This window comes from Clytia hemisphaerica, unplaced genomic scaffold (genome assembly GCF_902728285.1).
Source record: "Clytia hemisphaerica strain Z4C2 unplaced genomic scaffold, Clytia hemisphaerica genome assembly, whole genome shotgun sequence".
Taxonomy (NCBI): Eukaryota; Metazoa; Cnidaria; class Hydrozoa; order Leptothecata; family Clytiidae; genus Clytia; species Clytia hemisphaerica.
The window spans coordinates 14,765-20,170 of record NW_027104325.1 but is presented as its reverse complement, the minus strand read 5'-3'; positions in this window follow the sequence as shown (position 1 = coordinate 20,170).

Here is a 5,406-nt window from a genome sequence, read left to right as displayed (position 1 = left end):
GCCAACAGTTCTAGAAAGTTTGTTTGAGACACTGTGAATTTGAGGTTCCCAAGAAAGATGCTCGTCTAGCAGGATTCCAAGATATTTAGCTTTGCTTGATAGATGAAGTTTTTGTCCACTGAGTCTGAAATTAAGATGTTTAGTAAAAGTGTTCCTGGGACTTCTAAATAGGATTATTTCAGTTTTTGAGGCGTTAAGGCATATTTTGTTTGCTCTCAGCCAATGGACCAATAGAGCAAGATCCCTGTTAACCTTTCTGTTCAGATGTTTTATAGATTTATCACAGCAAATAAGACTAGTGTCGTCAGCGAAATGAATAGTTACTGAGTTTTCTAGGGAGCGATGGAGATCATTAATATAAATGATGAATAACAGGGGGCCCAAAACAGATCCTTGAGTGACACCATGTTTGATGGGGACATGATCAGAATGTGTGTTTCTTATATTGACACAGTGAGTACGATTAGAGAGATAAGACCTGAGTAAAGCAAGAGCTGGTCCTCTGATGCCATAATGAACCAGTTTATGTAGCAGGATGGTATGCTCTACTGTATCAAAAGCCTTCTTAAGATCAATGAAAACTCCAGCTGCAAAATTACCATTATCTAATGCTGATCTGACAACTTCAGTAAGGGCAATCACAGCATGGTTAGTGCTGTGACCTTTTCTAAAACCGAATTGCTTTTCACTAAAGATGTTGTTGTTTTCGAAGAATTTGACTAGTCTGAAATGAAGGAGTTTTTCGAAGATTTTATTTATGTTGGATAGCAGAGAAATGGGTCTGTAATTGCCAACATCTAGTTTTGAGTCTTTCTTGTGTAAAGGTTTTATATTAGCTTGTTTTAGACAATCAGGGTAGATGCCTTCTTTAATGCTGACGTTAAAGATGTGAGATAAAATGGTGCTTGCAGTTGGAGATATCATTTTTAGGAAGGATGTAGGAATACTTGAAGGTCCTGATGCCTTCTGAGCATCAAGATCATTGATAAGTTTGAGTACAGCAGTGGGTGTAATCTGCCTGAAACGAATAGAGTTACATAATGGATCCCCTAAATAATCAATGAAGTATTTGTTAGTCCGAGGGATTTGATTTTTTGTCAGTTCAGCTATTGAACCATAGAAATTATTGAAAGTTTCAGCTATGTCTTTGTCGTTGGTTATTTCGCGATTATTGTGTAGTAGAAGTTTAGGCGAGAGATCAGAATTGGTTTTGGTGCCAATTATTTCATTGACTACATTCCACTTTTTTTTAGGTCATGTTTGTTCTCAGCAAAGAAATTATTGTAATACTTGTTTTTACTCATTCTCAGGAGTTTCGAAAGCAGATTCCTGTATTTTTTAAAGTTAGTATGTTTTTGGGCTTTGAGATCAGGGTCTTTAGCCTTCAAGAATTTTTTATATAAAGAATTTTTAGTGTTGATTGATTTCAGCAAGCCTTTGGATATCCAGGGATTTTTTGGTTGCATAGATTTCTTCCAAGTGTGTTTCATGGGAGCATGGTTCTCAATGACTTTGTTAACCTCAGTTATGAAAATTTCTAGTTTGTCAGAGTTATTTTTGTTTTGGAAAAGATTGACCCAATCAAGAGACAAGAATTGCATTAGAAAATCGTCTTTGTTAAAATTTCTCAAGTCCCTTTTAGAGATTTTAATCTTTGGAGCTTTTTTAGGTTTCAGATTTAATTTCAATATTTGAGGGAGGTGATCAGAAATAGAGCTTATCAGGTTACATGAAAACATGTCAGTGGTGACAAAGCTTGAAAAAATGTTGTCAATGAGAGTTTTTGAACCTGGAGTTATCCTGGTAGGTCTTGTAATTGTAGGAAAGAAAAAATGAGATAGATTGCTATTGAGAAAATCTTCTATGTGTGATTTGGAATCTGCCCGTAGAAGATCTAGATTGAAATCTCCAAGTATTATAGCTTTTTTCTTTTCTGATACAATCTTATCAAGTAGATTTGAGTATAGGGTTTGAAAATTAGTAGCATCCGCTTCAGGGTGTTTATAAATACAAGCGACAATAAAGTTTTTATCATAGATAATTTCCCTGACTACAGATTCTATTTCATTTTCCTTGTAGATATCTAGGTCAGGCCTTGGAATAGAGTCAAATCCATCAGAGACATAGATTCTAGCACCTCCTCGGTTGGACTTTGTGCAACAGTCAAAGTGATTGTAATTGGTAATTACAGCAGAACTTTTTGCAGAATTTACATCTTTGAAGCCCGTTTCTGTTATACCAATGAAATTGAAAGGAATATCACAGCTATTGAGAATTGTAACAAGTTCACCATGATGAAGGCTCAGGGAAGCAATGTTTAAATGAAGTGCAGATATAGAGTTATTGTTTTTGTGTTTTTGGTTGACCTCACTGAGAGAGAGGTAAGGACATTCAAAATTGAGAAGATTGTTTTCAACATGATCCTCTTGATTCAGTGCAGAGTCCATGTCTCTAAAAAATTGCAAGTTAAAATCATTGCTTGGATCAAGGACCAAATCAAAGTTCTTACCTTGTAGGGTTAGTTTGAGGTCTTCATGTGAGATACGACCGAATGGTACTTCCAAGTTAAAGCATCTCTGACATAGCCAGGTACCATCATCATGCTGTAAGCGTTCATATTCTGATTTGGAGGTGTTGTTACATTTGATGTGAACCCAATAATTACAGTGATCACACCAGACAGCTCTATGAGTAGTAGGGTTAGAACAGATACCGCAGGGGTTTTTTATATTACGTATTTTGTTGGTTGCGTTCTTAGACTTCGGCATAGAGAGAAAAAAAGAGAGCTAGAGAATTTAATAATAAATAATAATATAAACAATTAAGTTAATGATAAAGGACAATAAAAAGGAATTTTAAAATACCAGAGAGAGAGAGGTGTGTGGGTCTGAGCTTGACACAGAAATCGACTGAAATTGCGAAGATTTAGAAATGCAAAAGTAAAATGCACAAAAAAAACAACAAGGAGCTGCCTTGAAAACCCTGCCCCTGTGCCTAGTCAGGTTTACATTTTCTGTTAAAAAAAAAAATATTTATATTAGGCTAAAGATTGAATTTGAGGTAGTATAAGAGTGAAGTTTTTAAAATTTTTGAACGTCTATGTATTTTTTTGCAGTGTCATCAAATTTCACCAAAGTGGCAGGATATTTAACATATCTTTGATTTGTCACCGTTCTTTTTGAGTTCTTTCCTTAAGTCCATTGCCTTATTACGTCTTTCGGTCACCTCCTTGGAGTACATCTGATCAACAAACACAGATGCTTCTCCACGTGAATTCTTGTTAAAGTCAATAACTTGTTGCATATAATACTGTGCCGCCTTCCATGAGTTGAACCGAACAAAAATAGGCGGAGTTTTTCTATTATTATCAGCATTGTTAGATGCAGCCACGTTGGGGTTTGGTCGATGAGCACGGTCAATGTCGTGAAGAATATCGTTGACTCTCAAGTGATTTCGATCGATGTCACTCAGAAATTTGGCCAATTTGTTGGAGGTTTTTGACCAGGACTCATTGCAGTTACCTGGGACTCCACGAAATATAAGAGTTTTTCTGAGATTACGATTGATTTGGTCGTCCAGAAGTTTGGATAAGCTTTCATTATTGCTTGCCTGTTTGTTTAATGAAGTTTCTAGTTGTTCAGTACGGAATTTCAGAGCTGTGATCTCGTTTTGATACATAACCAGGTCCACACCTTCAGGAATTACTTGTTCCAGTTTATCGAGTCTGTCCTTCGTTTTTGTGAATTCAGTCCCAACATATTGTCTAAAACCATTTAGATTCGATTCAATAGCAGAAATTTTGGCAGTAAGATTGGATGTAAGTTCGTCATATTTGGCTTCAATTTTCGATGTTAGGTCTTTGGAGAGTTGTTCGAACAAACTTTTCAATTCATTAGCCATCGTTCTATGCTGTGATTGTTGAGATATTAACAGATTTTTGTAGATAAGTTTCAAAATTCAAGTTCTAGTTCAGGAGCAGTGATTTTCGCGTCCGCGCTACTCGGCTACCATTATGCTAATAATTTTCCAGTGTATTTCTGTTTTTAACTGAACAATTTTTTTACACTTTCTATATTGTTGCCATTGCATCAAGTTGTATGGTGAAGTTCTGCAAAAAAAGCAGCTGGAATTTGTGGATTGCGTGTTGATGTGTCAAATTAAACTCAATGAGCAAAAAGCATTCAATGATTGAATTCATTCTCCTGTAAATTTTTATATTTTTTGTCAGTGTTTGATATTGTATTTGTTAAACCGTAGATAACCACATATCTCTGTCACTAGTTTCCTGATTCTCTCACCCCTTTTTATTCAGCAGCCAATTTTAATTGACTTTGACACCTTGAAGGCTGAATAACTTTCATCTTTTTAATGTTTTTTCACCTGCAATAAAAAGTTTATCAACGAAAGAAATTGCCTTTAAATAAAAAGGGGTATAGAGGGCTATACACATGCTGTGTTTGTTCATTTTTGTGTCATATATCTTTTTCGTTCCTTCCCGTAGAGACGGCTGCACGGACTTTAGGTGTCGAACCGGGTTCTGGGCCTACTTTTTAAAAATTTGTGTTTTTCGATACTCTTGTCTGTTGTTTACCCTTTTTTGTTTCTTTGTATTTGTGTGGGAGTTTTTGTTTATTCTTCTATGTTTGTTAGTTTGTTAGTTTGGACTGCGGGTCGGTTTAGGGTTATGGAATCTGGGGGAGGCTGAGTGTTGGACGTCCTTAACACATGTTTAAAGCCGCTGCGCCTGTCGCAAGTCAGGGACTCCAGATTGCATTGGTTGGGTTTTTGAGTTGGTTTTGGTGTTTGTCTTTTTCTTGGCTTTTTAAACTTTATGTCTATTGGTTTGTTGGTTCTTTTTCGCATAAAATTCTCATTTCTTGACAGGATGTTTGATTGGTTTGATTTATATATTTAGAAAAATTCAAAAAAACGTGTAATTATAAAAATATTAGTGCCTTTTTATGTTTCATCTTTATTTTACTTAGTATTTTCAACACTTTCTCTCCTTGAGGTCAGATCTCTGATCTTCACCATATATATATTTCTCAAGATTCAGTCGTTCGCCAGCTTTTGCGGTGAGCGGTCACGGGTGTACGGGGCTTCGAACCGGGTTCTAGTCCGACTTTTTTTAAATTCTCATCCTTTTCCCACTCTTTCCATCTTCTTCTTTGAACTGTAAAATGTGTGTGAGAGCCACAGGGTTGGATAGTGGCGATCCAATCCCAGTTCCTTCCCATCTAGTATGCTTTCTACAACGTTGTGGCAGAAACGTGTCAAAGGTGTGGCAACTTTGTCTAGTAGAAAGTACACTTCTTTTTTCATTGTTATTTTAGTTTCTTCGGCTGGTTCCGTGGAGTTTAAGTTTTAGTTTATTTTATATTTGCGCGCGTTTCATACTTTCACCAA